The sequence below is a fragment of the Nilaparvata lugens genome, chromosome 2, assembly GCF_014356525.2.
Source record: "Nilaparvata lugens isolate BPH chromosome 2, ASM1435652v1, whole genome shotgun sequence".
Classification (NCBI taxonomy): Eukaryota; Metazoa; Arthropoda; class Insecta; order Hemiptera; family Delphacidae; genus Nilaparvata; species Nilaparvata lugens.
In genome coordinates this window covers 82,071,457-82,087,453 of record NC_052505.1, presented here as the reverse complement: position 1 = coordinate 82,087,453, position 15,997 = coordinate 82,071,457, and the positions used below count along the sequence as shown (strand labels likewise).

The following is a 15,997-nucleotide window of genomic DNA, read 5'->3' as shown; positions in this document are numbered from 1 at the left end:
ATGATTCTTATCTAAATCTAACCACAGTCATTGTTACCAACATAATTTTTGTTTTCGTGCACTAATCCTCCATATAACCCACCAACTATTTTGTGTTGCCATGTTGCAATGTGGAGTGCAGGAAAAATTTTTCCCGCACTAGCGGAAAAGTGATTTTTTGCGTTCTGTAATCAGTGCAGGAATGGCCACTTTTCAAGGTACTGTAGGAAAAATATTTTCGTCTCGAAAAACGGTTGAAATACAAGCGATATAGCAAAACCCTGAAAATTTTGGCGGCCATCTTGTTTTCTGAGGTGTTTGCCTGTGATTTCGACTTATCATCATCACGGTACTTTTTATGATAGACCTATCGAAGAAATTGAGATATCTTCCACGGATGTTACCCAAAAATGCCTTAGTCATGACATTTGCGCCCGGACTAGACAGTAAATTGAGTTAGAGTAGTATTTGAGTTGGCTATTCCAACCATTGAGAACGTTTTTTATCAGTTGAGGTTTTCCAATAAGCCATAATTGTTATTCAATCTTTCCCATAAACAATTACAAAAAAATACACTGGATTAATAATAATTCAATGAATCACTGAACTATTCAATACATCTAGTTGAAAACAAACATCTGGAGGAAACTAATACTTGCATAAGTGAAACCTGTCCGTCAGAATAAAATTATAAATATATATTTTACGAATGAGCCATAATATACATGCCTTTATTGAGTTGTTCTTGTTTCAATTTTTGTCAACCTTACCAGATTGAAAAGAAGTTGCTCTTTTCTTGAAATATTTCAAATTATAAAAAATTCTCATCTTTGATGAGAATAACATGTTAGGTAGACGTTCAAATCACAATTCGAATTGCAATGACATTTACTATAATCAGCTACAATTTATTCAATTGCAAGTCAGATTTTAGAAACTTACAATATCTAATCAATTCAATTAAATTTGGAAATAGAGGTTTCTGGCTGACTCCGGTTTTGCTTTCTATTAATATGTTTTCCATGAGTGATTGTGTAATAATTTTTGGTCATTTGATGAATTAACTAAATCTGTTGATGCCATCATGTAAGAAACTGTTGTGTCTCAAGTTTCAACGCGCGCGTTTCATTCTCAATTCAGTGCTTTATTTCATTTTTAATTCAATTATTTGATAATTTTTTCGTTTTTTCAAGGTTCGTAAAGCTGGTTCATCTTGAGCCGATTCACTACCGAGCTGATTTCCCCCACCATTCCAGTCGGTCCATTTTCACCGTCATCACATCTACAGCTGTGTAAAATAGTTTTCCCAAGGGATCAGTCGTATGTTGAATTTTTAAGAGTTCTTTATAGTTTGAGTTGTATGTAGCTTATTCGCTTTCCAATCATTTCTCAAGTGTGATTAGAATGGAATAGAAGATACAGTAAAGTTCATGTTGAAAAGGTACTACAGTAGTAGCTTATGGTGAATTGCTACACATCTTTCAAAATTCACCTAATTCATGATTGATGATTGATCCCTTGAATTATTCAATTACCAGTTCCGTGCAATACAGTAAATTGGTGCGTCCTAAAATATATGCAAAATAATTATAGTCCTATATAGATATAATTTGTGAAGAAAACAGACCATAATTAGAGTTATAGTGCAATAGGACATAATCAATGGCAATTTATCAATTTAGAGTTGTAATAAACTGAAGAAATAGCTGCAATCTCTCAGAGTACTTGAAAAATGTCGACACGGCTTAGTTCTAGAGGTCTTCATTCAATTTTTCAACATATCCTCCCAGTATAAGCCAATTTAACAAGAATGAAATGCCCAATGGTCATTTATCCATGACTATCACTTTGTCAAATCTCATCACTGAGGAATTATAGTGAAGAAACTAGTATTAATTTGATTTCTCATGAGTAATCAATATTACTCAGACATAAAGCAGATGGAGCTCTTCTCAGTGGATACTATGATCAACGAAGCTTTATGTCACTGTTAGCATGTATACCAACAATGAAAATATTTATCAAATACGAAGACAAAACTAATTAATCCGTAATAATATAACGTAAAAAATAAATCATAAAACTTTAATAGCTGTTGAGCTATGCTGTTGTTGAGATTGTATGATTGAAATCGTAAATTTTGAAGATTGCCAAAATATGCCAGATGAATAATATAAAATCAATGTCCTGCACACTTAATACTTGCAGAAGATGTGCACTATCGAACTATTGTTTTTAAAAAAAAAACTATAATCAATTATTAGTGTTTGTCTCTAGTAAGCAATGTGCATTTTGTGAATTTATTGAAATGAAAGTAGCAGACTCGATAAAAAAATAGCTTTCACCCAGAGGGTGGGGAGAGAGAGATAGAGAGTCAACTGCACCCTTCACCCGTCCTCCTATAGGCAAACTAAAGCATCTTCCACTTCAGTTCTATATGTAAATAGACCATAATCAGCAAGTAAAGAACCATATATTGAAGGGAGTAGGCAAAGCTAATTTTATCATGCTAAATATCTCACTATCATGGATACAAATAATATACATGTAATGTACGTATGTATTTAAAGTATAATTAATAAATATACGATTTTAATTTTATAATTTGTAATAGTGATCAAATATGCCATTATAGAATGAAATAATTCAATCCAGTAGGTGTCATTTTACAATAGTGCTTCTATATGAATGTCTTTTAAAAATGAGTGTTAGTTTCTATGTAGCTTTGACTACGAGAGTACGGTAGGCCATCTTATTGTTATGCCATCTTATAATCTAATAGATATTGGAAGAAATTGAGGACATTTTATTTCCATTTCACTACATTTTTAATCTGGTTACAAATGATGTTGTTTCATTAGCACATGACGAAGATGTTAAGAGAATGATTGTTTTATTTGTACTTGTTTCATAGTAGACTAGATTTGATTTGTAAATATTTTATATTTTAGTTTAGTTTGTTTTTATATTGTAAACTAGTTTATTTTCTCGAGATTGGTTGTTAATTTAAAAGCTTTATTCAATATCAACATTGACCGTTTGCTGTGGGAGAGAATCCCACTTCAAGACTATATCTGTGTAGTTGACTTATTCAGTTATATATTTCTTCCATGAATCGAGTGTAATTCTATGAAAACGTTCATTCAAAACAAGCTTCTACTCCTGTTTATAAAATTATAAACATTTTTTTTGTTGTAGAAAGTTGGCACAGTACCTAAAAGGAATGAAGAATGTAAGATTTCATCACATGTTCATTGAAATTAGTTATAGTTAACGCGCCTCCTTTGCAAAATTTAAGAGTGGTTATACTCACATGAAGTATGCATATTCTTCCTTTATTGCTGTATAGGTATTGATTGTGAGAGAAAACCCATGAGGAAATTGTATATTCAACGTATATTATACTTTCATGATATAATATAAGTGATGGGCACACTCCTCACAAGTAGAAGATAGCATATTCTAACTACAGTTTATAAAGAATTGAATTGGCTGAAACTCAAACTAAGATTTGAAAATTGTCTTGTGAATGAAAGGTTGGTTTTGTTGGATGAGCACTTCAAGCTGATGGCTACTTTATTTCATTTCTTCTGTCTTCTTAATTGTAAAGATGATGATAATAATACTATATGTTGTAAAAGTAATGATGTTCATGTTCTAAACATTTAGGTGTATATTATTTTGGTATGAATGAGACTATATATGTAGCTCGGAAGTTCATAATAAAGTGATTAGTAAAATTTGTTTAAAATGCTGTGTCTGTTATTTTTTACCTTCTATTCTTCATAACACAGATAATAGAATGATTATAAAACTGGATGATTTCAGTATCATATTTAGAGAGATAAAGTGGTCGTAATTTATGATGTAAGTTCAGTGATAGTGGACAAAATCACAAATCAAAATAGTGAGTGTAATGATGGTACTTGCGTACTCCGAAATCACCTGTAACATTTTAAATTAATTGAACTGAGCTTAAGTGTTATTACCATTACCTATAAAAATATAGAAAATATTAGCTAGAAAGTATTAGGGCTACTAATGGTACTATTCATACAAGATTTATTAGAACTGTGCAGAATTTCCTGAATACTGAATCTGCCTTATAGCTTCAAGTATTTCTGAGAGTTTGAGCGATTTTAATTTTTGACCCATTTTTGAAAAATTCATGGATTTAATAAAATATGCAGACCTCCCAGATATGAGATTACATACAGGGTGAGTTATTCAGTGAAACATAAAATATCAACTCCACTCTCAGATCAGAAAAATCACTCGTCTTCAAATGCTTATAAATCAAGAATAGGAGTGACTATTGAGCGATTTAAATAGTTTGAGCGATTCAAATTTTTGAACATTTTTGCAAAATTCATGGATTTAATAAAAAATGCAGATCTCCCAGATATGAGATTACATACAGGGTGAGTTATTCAGTGAAACATAAAATATTAACTCCACTCTCAGATCAGAAAAACCCCTCGTCTTCAAATGCTTATAACTCAAGAATAGGAGTGACTATCGCCAATGTGATGACATATTATTGCTCCTCTCGTCAAATACTATCATTCATGAGAGTTAGAGCGATTTTATTTTCGATTATTTTTTAGAAATCCATGAACATCATCCATGAATCATGGATTTCATGAAAAATGCAAATTTCCCAGATTTGTTTGATATTCGGGCTTTGGATAGAGGTTGACTAAACAAGTGTCATGCTATAATATAAGACGTTTCGCTACAATAAAGAATTCATTACTGAAACATAAAATCTTATGTCACAAAAATTGATGAAAATCATGAACTAACTATCATGAAACACAAAGGAACAAAAAGTATATCAGTTTCGACTGAAATTTGGTCATATCTCCTGAACGGTGAGGAATTTTGCAAATATGATTCCAGGTTCGTGTTTCTCGCATTAAAGACCATAAGATCACAAAGTTTTAGCGATTTTCATTTCTCACGAAAAATTGATTAGTAGCATGTTTCTCGCATCAAAGACCATCAGATCACAAAGTTTTTGCGATTTTCATTTCTCACAAAATCGTGAACCACACGGAGACAAGAAGTATCTCGGATTTGGCTAAAATTTGGTCATATCTCCTGAACGGTGAGGAATTTTGGAAATATGATTCCAGATTCGTGTTACTCGCATTAAAGATCGTGAGATCACTAAGCTCCAGCGATTTTTATTTTTCACAAAAATTAATGGTAATAATGCACGGTATATAGACGAAGACGGTAGGTGTCACGCGCATGTTTGTGCTAAATTTCCGGTGTAACTGACGTCATTTTATAACCAATCATCTGTTTTAACAAAAATCAGTTGCATAAATTGGCAATAGGTGTTTAAACCTCGGTTGGTGGCGATGACGCAATCTAGCTGGCTGGCAACTGCGCACACATTCCATGACCCCTACCGTTTCCATCTAAATACCGTGGTAATAATGGACCAACCACCGTGAAACACACTGGAACAAAAAGTATCTCAGATTTGGCTGATTAATTTTTTGTGAAAAATGAAAATCGCTCAAACTCTGTGATCTTATGGTCTTCCATGCGAGAATCACGAACCTGGAATTATATTTGCAAAATTCCTTACCATTCAGGAGATATGACCAAATTTCAGCCAAATCTGAGATACTTCTTGTCTCCCTGTGATTCACGCTACCAATCAATTTTTCACCGTTCAGGAGATATGAACAAATTTCAGCCAAATCTGAGATACTTCTTGTCTCAGTGTGGTTCACGATGGTATCTCAGATTTGGCTGAAATTTGGTCATATCTCCTGAACGGTAAGGAATTTTGCAAATATGATTCCAAATTCGTGTTCCTCGCATCAAAGACCATGAGATCACAAAGTTTGAGCGATTTTCATTTCTCACAAAAAAATGATTGGTATCATGGAATAACCATCGTGAACCACAGGGAGACAAGAAGTATCTCAGATTCGGCTGAAATTTGGTCATATCTCCTGAACAGTTAGGAATTTTGAAATATGATTCAGGTTCGTGTTTCTCGCATGAAAGACCAGAAGATCACAAAGTTTGAGCGATTTTCATTCCTAAAAAAAATTGATTGGTACAAATATGACTCCAGGTTCGTGTTACTCGCATCAAAGATCGTGAGATCACTAAGCTTCAGCGATTTTTATTTTTCACAAAAAATTGATGGTAATAATGGGACTAACCACCGTGAAACACACTGAAACAAAAAGTATCTCAGATTGGGCTGATTAATTTTTTGTGAAAAATGAAAATCGCTCAAACTCTGTCATCTTATGGTCTTCCATGCGAGAAACACGAACCTGGAATAATATTTGCAAAATTCCTTCCGTTCAGGAGATATGACCAAATTTCAGCCAAATCTGAGATACTTAATGGCCCATATGAATAAAACCAGAGCAAATGCTCATGAGCAAGAGCATGGAGCATAAGGTTTTGCTCATGAGCAAAATGTAGAAGCAAAAGCATTTGCTCATTTTCATATGAATAAGCTTTACCCTTATACTCTTACCTTATGCTCCTGAACTCTGGAGCAAATGCTCACGTATTTTAAAGATTTTTTTTATCAGCTGATTCGCTTTTGTAGCCTACTTTGTTTTTATAGCTCACGGAAGCGCTAAATATGCAGTGGGGGGCACCGCTTGTGTTTGCGTCGTCTGCTCTGTTTTCTATTATGAATAGAGTTTTAGGTTAGTTAAGGTTTAGAATTTTGAAATAATAGCGTGAAAAAATGTCATCTTTATAATAATCATCAGCAATTCTTATAATATCAATAGCCTTCTTATAATTGTTTACACTCTCGTCTTCTTAATTCCTATTTGTGATGGCTATCTTTTATATCAGGTGTAATAGTGATAATGGTGATATATATCATGGTTGAATCTAAAAGAGTTTTATAGTTCTTAACTATTGGTTGTGATCGTATCTGTACTGTATAGTTTCCTCTTCTCATACAAATTAGTTTAGCCATTTTACTATGAGCAAAAGTGATAAGCTGCTCTAGATTAGACTCACCTTTTTGAAGCATTACTTCAAAAGTTGAGCAAATGCTCTAGTTTATTCATACAATTTTGAGCAAAAGCTTTTACTTTTGAGCAAATGCTCAAACTATTTTTTTGATGCATGAGCAAAAGGTTTTGCTCACGTTTATTCATAGAAAATGAAGCAATATTCCATATTTTAGAATATACGCAAATGCTCAACTTTATTCATATAGCCCTTGTCTCAGTGTGGTTCACGATAAGTCCATGCTACCAATCAATTTTTTGTGAGAAATGAAAATCGCTCAAACTTTGTGATCTCGGTCTTTGATGCGAGAATCATATTTGCAAAATTCTTTACCGTTCAGGAGATATGACCAAATTTCAGCTAAATCTGAGATACTATCGTGAACCACACTGGGACAAAATGTATCTCAGATTTGGCTGAAATTCGTTCATCACTCCCCTGAACGGTAAAGAATTTTGCAAAAATTATTATAGATTTGTGTTTCCCGCATCAAAGACCATAAGATCACAAAGTTTGGGCGATTTTCATTTACCACAAGAATTGATTACTAGCAGCGTGAATCACACCGAGACAAGAAGTATCTCAGATTTGGCTGAAATTTGGTCATATCTCTTGAACGGTGAGGAATTTTGCAAATATAATTCCAAATTCCGTGTTTCTCGTATGGAAGACCATAAAATCACAAAGTTTGAGCGATTTACATTTTTTACAAAAAATTGATTGGAAGCATGGACTAAACCATGGTCAACCACACTGAGACAAGAAGTATCTCAAATTGGCTGAAATCTGGTCATATCTCCTGACGGTGAGGAATTTTGCAAAAATTATTCAGATTTGTATTTCAAGCATTCAAGACCATGATCACAAAGTTTGTGCGATTTTAATTTTCCACAAAACATCGTTTGGTAGCATGGACAATCACATCCTCAACCACACTGAGACAAGAAATATCTCAGATTTTGCTGAAATTTGGTCATATCTCCAAAACGGTAAGGAATTTTGCAAATATAATTCCAGATTCGTGTTTCTCGCAGGAGAGAACATAAGTAGGGGATTGGGTACAGAGCTTGAGCGATTTTCATTCTTTACAAAAAATTGATTGGTAGCATGGACAATCACATCCTCAACCACACTGAGACAGGAAGTATCTCAGATTTGGCTGAAATTTGGTCATATCTCCTTAACGGTAAAGAATTTCGAAAATATTATTCCAGATTTGTATTCAAGCATTCAAGACCATAAAATCACAAGTTTGTGCGATTTTAATTTTCCACAAAAATCGATTGGTAGCATGGACAATCACATCCTCAACCACACTGAGACAGGAAGTATCTCAGATTTGGCTGAAATTTGGTCATATCTCCTGAACGGTAGGGTATTTTGCATATATGATTCCAGATTCGTGTTTCTCGCAAAAGAGAACATGAGATCACAAAGGTTGAGCGATTTTCATTCTTTACAAAAAATTGATTGGTAGCATGGAGTAACATCGTCAACCACACTGAGACAAGAAGTATCTCAGATTTGGCTGAAATTTGGTCATATCTCCTGAACGGTAAGTAATTTTGCAAATACCGTATGATTCAAGATTCGTGAATTTCGCAAAAGAGAACATGAGATCACAAAGTTTAAGTGAATTTCATTTCTCACAATAAATTGATTGGTAGCATGGACTAACCATCGTCAACCACACTGAGACAAGAAGTATCTCAGATTTGACTAAATTAATTTGTTCTTATCTCCTGAACGGTAAGGAATTCTGCAAATATGATTCCATGTTCATGTTTCTCGCAAAAAAGACCAGATATGTTTCAGATATGTGAATCATGTACATAAATACCTATCAGATATTTATCAACTTGTACATATCTTTTTTTATTACATTTTTGTAGTTTTATACTTTACAGCTACACCAGTCAAGGTATTGCCTTTTCGGCTCATAAGTGTTGTCCAAGAAGTTAATTTTTGGCTGATCCGCCATGAAATGAAGCGCCATGTTTGTTTCCTCAATAAACCTCATGTTGTAATCTCCTATGACTGGTATAGACAAACCACTCGGTGCCCGGAAATTTTATCTGGTTTGCTTCGATGGTGAGCCCCAGTGGTCTCATGACATGGTTAGTTGTTCGCGCAGTTCTCATATTATTTGTACCAATATTCATAATTACTTGTCTGGCAGGATAGTCTGTGTTTTGAGGTATCTACTCACGTCCTGTATTCTACCGCCAGGGATTATATCGATTGCAGTCTTACATTCCTCATCCTTGCTCAGTGCCAGATTCATGTTCCTCAACGAAGAGTCTCCAATAATAGGTACACTGCCGCTCTTCACTATTACATCAGCGTCCGTGGTTGATTGTTGGATCTGGACTGGTGGGTTGATTTCATATGAGCGCTCTCCTTGGCTATAGGTGCACCACGCTCAGACTCTCTAACGAGAACCGATGCAGCATCCTCGGCCTTTCTTCCAATAGGACAGCAAGGCTCTGGGTGGATCCCTTCTGAAAATTCTCTAATTAATTCTCCATACTATATTATATATTACTATATCTCGTCAAGTACTATCATTCCTGAGTTTTGAGCGATTTACATTTTCGACCATTTCTACAAAAATCCATTATGAAAAAATCCATGCATTTCATGAAAGATACAAATATCCTAGATTTGGTTGACATCTGTCACCTGGTCATATGGGACATATATATGAATCATATATTTGTCTCACATTGATCAGGATTTTAGAGTTTTAAATTGGAAAGTTTTAATGAACAGTTTTTTGTCTTTGAACAATCTTTGTCATTGACAGAAGGAGTGTTTATTTCATTTGTGTCAAAATTAATGTCTCTCTTCTCTTTTGTTTTAATAACAAACGTGCCGCTTGTGCGACTGATAAAACATGTTCTTGAAATGGCTTTCATGTTTGGCATTGACTGAGTTTATTCAATACCCAAAATTTTACTTTTGGTCAGTGTGTCAGTGTGTGTGAGCTCGTTCGATAGGACTGAAAGTTAAGTCCGGCTGATCCAGTGAAGGGGCTGGATTTCGGTTCGTTTAATAGTACAGTTATTCTGTCACAGATCGGGCAGTATTAAAATAATTGTATTGTTAAGGAGACGGGTCTGAGCCTATTCATTGGTTCAGTTAATATTTGTTCTTTTTAAAATACTAAAGTCGCGAAATACCAGTGGATGCCAAAGTGGGAAGCTATTTCAAAAAAGGTAGGTGATTACTGAATCATTGTTCTTAAATTTTCATAGCCACAAACATTGAATCCTCATTACCAGCAAGCGAGTGTTTTCCCCATTAATTCATATCAAATATTGTTTTATAATGAAATTAATCTTGTTTTGTTCAAATGTATATATGTTAAAGATTCATTAATTAAAGTTCTTCTGTTCTTTTTTGTTATCATAGTTTTTCCCCTTACATATTTGGGTGTAGGCACATCGTGCTTACATATTGGTGGAGGCTTCTCCCGCCGTCCCATACTGCTTACATATTGGTGGAGGCTTCTCCCGCCGTCCCATACTGCTTACATATTGGTGGAGGCTCTCCCGCCGTCCCATACTGCTTACATATTGGTGGAGGCTTCTCCCGCCGTCCCATACTGCTTACACATCGTGCTATGGATAGAGGTTTACCTAACAAATATCGTGCTATAATATGAAACGTTTTACAACAATACAAAGCGAGTTATCCACTGAAACATAGAATCTTTCCCCACTCTCAGATCAGAAATATCACTCATTTTCAAATGCTTATATAACTCAAGAATAGGAATGAATCTCGCTAATGTGATACCTTAATGTATTATTGCTCCTCTCAACAAGTACTATCATTCCTAAGAGTTTGAGCGATTTTTTGACCATTTTTGCAAAAACCCATGATGAAAAACTCATGCAATCTCCCAGATTTTGGTGATATTCGGTCTATGAATGGATATTGAGCTAACAAATGTCCTGCCATAATATCAGACGTTTAGATACAATACAGGGTGAGTTATTCACTGAAACAGAAATCTTTCCTCCTCTATATCAAATCAGAAAAATAACTCATCTTCAAAAGCTTATAACTCAACAATGGGAGTGGATTTCTCCAATGTGATGACATATTATTGTTCAAGTACTATCATTCCTGAGAGTGTAAGCGTTATTTTAATTCTTGCTAGAATCCATGATTTTAAATTCATGCATTTCATGAAAAATGCATATCTCCCAGATTTGGGTGATATTCGGGATATGGGTGAAGGTTGACCTAAGAAGTATCGTGCTATATGGGACGTTTAGCTATACAGAGTGAGTTATTCGCTGATACATAAAATCTTTCCTCCTCAAAAAGCTTATCACTCAAGAATAAGAGTGAATTTCGCCAATTTGATGACATATCATTATTGTTCTTCTCGTCAGGTACTATCAGGCCAGAGAGTTTGAGCGATTTTAATTTCAGACCATTTTTGCAAAAATCCATGATGTTTATGAATAATCAATTGTATAAACGCTAAGAAAAAAATCTGGTGTGGCGCACTCACACAACTTTCCTTGCCGTTATGAAAATTTATCACCTGACGCTAGTGTTCCCGCGCATCTCAAGTCTACTATTCAAAGATTTGAGTCAGCTGGTGACAGGGCAATAGCGCTGGAGACACACATGAGGTCTGCTATCACTTCATAGTGAATGATTTAATAGAATCAACAATAATTTGCAATTGAATAATCACATTTTCTCGAATTTAAAGCTTCTTTTCAATTTTAGGTGAAAATGTTACTGAACATTAATTGTAGAGATTTTCATGCTCAATCTACTCCACTTGTTTTTTTTTTGTTTCAATTCTATCTGAAGCCTGATAATTGGCAATCTATCTGCATTGATGGGGTGGAGCTCCTGAAATTTTTACAGATTTGGGACTTGTGGCAGTTGATAGAGCTTATCGATGACTATTTAAGTATGAATTTGATCAAAATCGTTGGAGCCGTTTCCGAGAAAATCACGAAAAACCCTGTTTTTGACAACATTTTCGCCATTTTAGCCGCCATCTTGAATTGTATTTGATCGAAATTGTTCGTGTCGGATCCTTATAGTGAAAGGACCTTAAGTTCCAAATTTCAAGTCTTTCCGTTATTGGGAGATGAGATATCATGTACACAGACGCACATACACTCATACACACACACACACACACACACACACACACACACACACCACACACACACAACACACACACACAACACACACACACACATACAGACCAATACCCAAAAACCAGTTTTTTGGACTCAGGGGACCTTGAACGTAGAAATTTAGAAATTGGAGTACCTTAATTTTTTTCGGAAAGCAATACTTTCCTTACCTATGGTAATAGGGCAAGGAAAGTAATATAGGGATAGTCACTATCCCTACAATTGCGTGGCCGGGAATGCGCAAGCGGGTATGCGATGTTGACGCATGCGTGGCTAAACGACAAACGCTCTAGACGAGGTGCTGTCACTTGAGCGCTTCCAGTTTCACGCGATTTCACCCCGCAATCACACCTCACACAAGTCTGCATCCCCGTACTCTGTCCCTTTCGTGATATTCCACTCAAAAGAACATAAACTACAATGAAATAAACTTGAAAAAGTGATCAATCACATTCGATTATCATAAATGTACCGTTCTTTACAGTTGTGAACGACTACAAATGATACGGAAGGAATAAGCCGGAAATAAAACAAGGTAGAGATATGGATATACAAGAACATGTCACTGTCTCCAGTATTAAACGTTTCTTGATATAAGAATAATATTTCTAAGGAGAAGTTTCTTTGAAGGTAGACGGGTAGTCTATTTGTTCATACTTTACAGGGGAACATAATATATCAGCTAAGGGTGCATTTCCGTTTGTGCGTAAACTTCCACAGTCGACGGCCACAAGCATTGTTGACATTCATATTGTCCAATTTTCAAGTGTGCTAAAACGGCTGATCAAATAACTTTTCATTATTTGTGTTTATTATTCAAGAATCAAAACATTTCTAATAGTATCAACATATTGCCATTTAAAAGTATAAAAAAGTATAAACTCAAACTCCCTCATTAAAACATAATTGATCATAATCTTTCAGGTTATTTAGACAAATTGAAATCCACTCAATCTGAGATACTCACCCTGTCGTGGTCGACGACGGTATTTACGCACAAAAGGAAGGCTCTTAGAATGCTGACAGTTTAATTTCAATAGAAACTTTTCCTTCGGTTGATTATCTATTAAGCAATCAGTGGTTAAAAAAATATTCTTGAATAGGTATTAGCAGAAAGAAAATATAGTATTATGCTATTTTTTTCTATGGTATCAGGTATCAAGTATGGTATTAAGCATCAAGTAGCCTAATGTATTAGGTATTGATTATTTAATGGCATTAGGTATTAGGGATAGGTACAATAGTCCCAATTTCCGGTGGAGAATGGCATCATAACAAAACTATCGTTCCAATTAACTGGTTAGACTAAGTTCAAAGAAGTGAAAAGCGAGTGAGAAGTTCAAAATAGTTTGAAATGTATTGTGTTATGCGATCTGAAAGCTGTACCTAGTATTACAGCGTTGTCATCTCATTGGGTGAGTCATTCAACCAGAGATAGCTGTGCTTATACACCCGTTTGTTAAGCAGAAAGGCTAGGAAGATGATATTAATGCTTATAAAATTTTAACGGCTTTTTCCACTTATGCTTGGTTCAAGCTAATACTAGCTGAGTTCCCTTTCACTTTTAAATTAATATCCGAAGTGGAAACATTAATTCTCATTTATTATTCGTACATCGAGACTATAGGACCACATTGATACAATAATCTTCTTTTTCTTTTTACAATCGAGGATTAGGCTATAGCCTAGCCTGCTCCGACTCGCATTCAGCTGCTATTTACGATTTGTTTTGTGTAATAATGTTATAAAATCGGGGCATCAAGCTTCGCTCGTTATTTTCAATATCGGGGGACCGAGCTTTGCTCTGGGGTGTAAAAGCATAGAAAATTTGTAACGAAAGATTGGATTTATAGTTTATATTTATTTATTCATTTTCTCAGTCGTACATTATTTTTACAGTTATATGAGGAGGCACAACAGGCTTATGCCCAAAACTGTCAAATTATACTACAATCCAAATCAAAATCTAGGTTAAGCTACTATCACTCATCAAAATAACAATTTATTCACACTTCAAAAAACAAACACATCATCAATTACAAATAGATATACTATGAATTCGATTTATAATGATATACTATGTTTGCTACAATATTAATTGTTACTATACTATGTATCATCTAAGAGCATCTAGTTACTATTTGGACTTTCTGAAGTAAACATGTTTTCTGAAAAAAATAGGAATAAACGAAAATGAGTTTTGTTGAATTTTTCTTTTCATTCCATTACGGTATCGACAGACGACAAAATTTCCAGCTGTTTTCCAAGGACGTATTTAAATTTTTACTGTCCTTCAGCAAGTTATCCCAGGGTTGCGACCTAGTGCAATCGAATTTTCATATCATAAACCTACTTTGTTCCAAATTTCGTGAAAATCTTTAGAGCCGTTTTCGAGATCCGTTGAACATAAATATATACCCATAAACATATAAATATATATATATATATATATATATATAATATATATATATAATATATATATATATATATATACAGAAATTGCTCGCTTAATATAATAGGATTTATTGATAAACAGAACACAATTCTCTAAAATGATCGTGTTCATATTTCACAGCTGGCTATATGTCATCTTATGAATTTCGGGGGTGCGATATTTTGATTTTTCACATACTCACTCGCTCACACACTTTTTTACTATCCACAGCTGTTTCAGCCAAGGATGAATTATCCTTTCAATGTCGGTCAGCGAGTTTTCCCAAGGATGAGACCTAGTGCAATCGAATATTATATCATAAACCTATTATGTTTCAAATTTCGTGAAAATCGTTAGAGCCGTTTCGAGACCCAATGAACATAAATAACTAGATATAAATTTAAATATAAAAATACAGGAATTGCTTGCTTAATATAATAGGATTCAAATAATCATCCTATTCTATGGTAAATATGAAATGAATATTATTGCCATTTTTGGTCTGCCAACCTCTATCTTGCCTACTGGCTGTTAATTGAAAATTTTTAAAGGAAACCTCTCAGTAGGCATTTTTTTGACTCATGCTTCTTTCATTGATGCCGATACTGCGCCACTCTCATTCAGACTGAAGATACGTATTTAACCCACTTCTAATATCCTCATTCTGATATGTTCTGCGGAGAAATGTCATTTCGGCTGCCTGCACTCTACTCTCAAGTGGTTTTGTTGTCACCCATGATTCACTGCCGTGGAGGAGGATTGAAGCTGTCATTACTCTATAAAATTTAAAATTTTGATACAATAATTCGAATAGAATTCTCTCGTAACGTGATTTTCTTGGCTTCTATTGATTGTATTGTCTTGAAGCATCAATTTGCCATTTTTCCTTCCACCTTTCCATGACTTCAATTGATGATGTCTCTATTTATCAATCATTTGCTACTTTTTTACCCATTTTCCAAGTATTTCGCACCAGCTCAAAATACCTAAATATGGCAAAATATAACATTTTTAAAAGCGAACGCATTCACGTCATCGGATAGGCCACGAAAAATGTTGGCACAATTGAATGGGCACCATGAAAGTTTCAATCTGAATGGAAATGATGATGGGGTTGGATTGAATTAATTGCTACCTTTATTTCAAGACTTATGGTAGCCATGGTTAAGAAATTATGGCGGATTTAGGAATGCGAAGAATCTCCAGATTGTTCATAAACGTTTCAGAAGGTTCGATTTTTGATAAATAATATTCATTGACCGAGCGAAGTGAGGTCTAAGATTCAAGTCGACGGTTTGACATTTCTCTTAATGTTTAAATGCTTAATGTTTAAATGTTTAAATATTTAAATGTTTAAATGTTTAATGTTTAAATGTTTAAATGTTTAATGTTT

The 15,997-nt window shown here is 34.4% G+C and overlaps 2 protein-coding genes across 2 annotated transcripts in view; one reads left to right on the top strand and one right to left on the bottom strand.

Moving 5' to 3' along the window:
• Positions 1–15,997, bottom strand: part of LOC111064454 (RYamide receptor-like) — a 390,152-nt gene that overhangs the window by 53,381 nt on the left and 320,774 nt on the right. The window lies entirely within an intron of this gene.
• Positions 12,491–15,997, top strand: part of LOC111057312 (RYamide receptor-like) — a 108,522-nt gene continuing 105,015 nt past the window's right edge. Inside the window, exon 1 of the mRNA XM_039421921.1 lies at positions 12,491–12,705. The gene's annotated coding sequence lies outside the window, so the exon portion shown is untranslated. The remainder of the gene's footprint in view (positions 12,706–15,997) is intronic.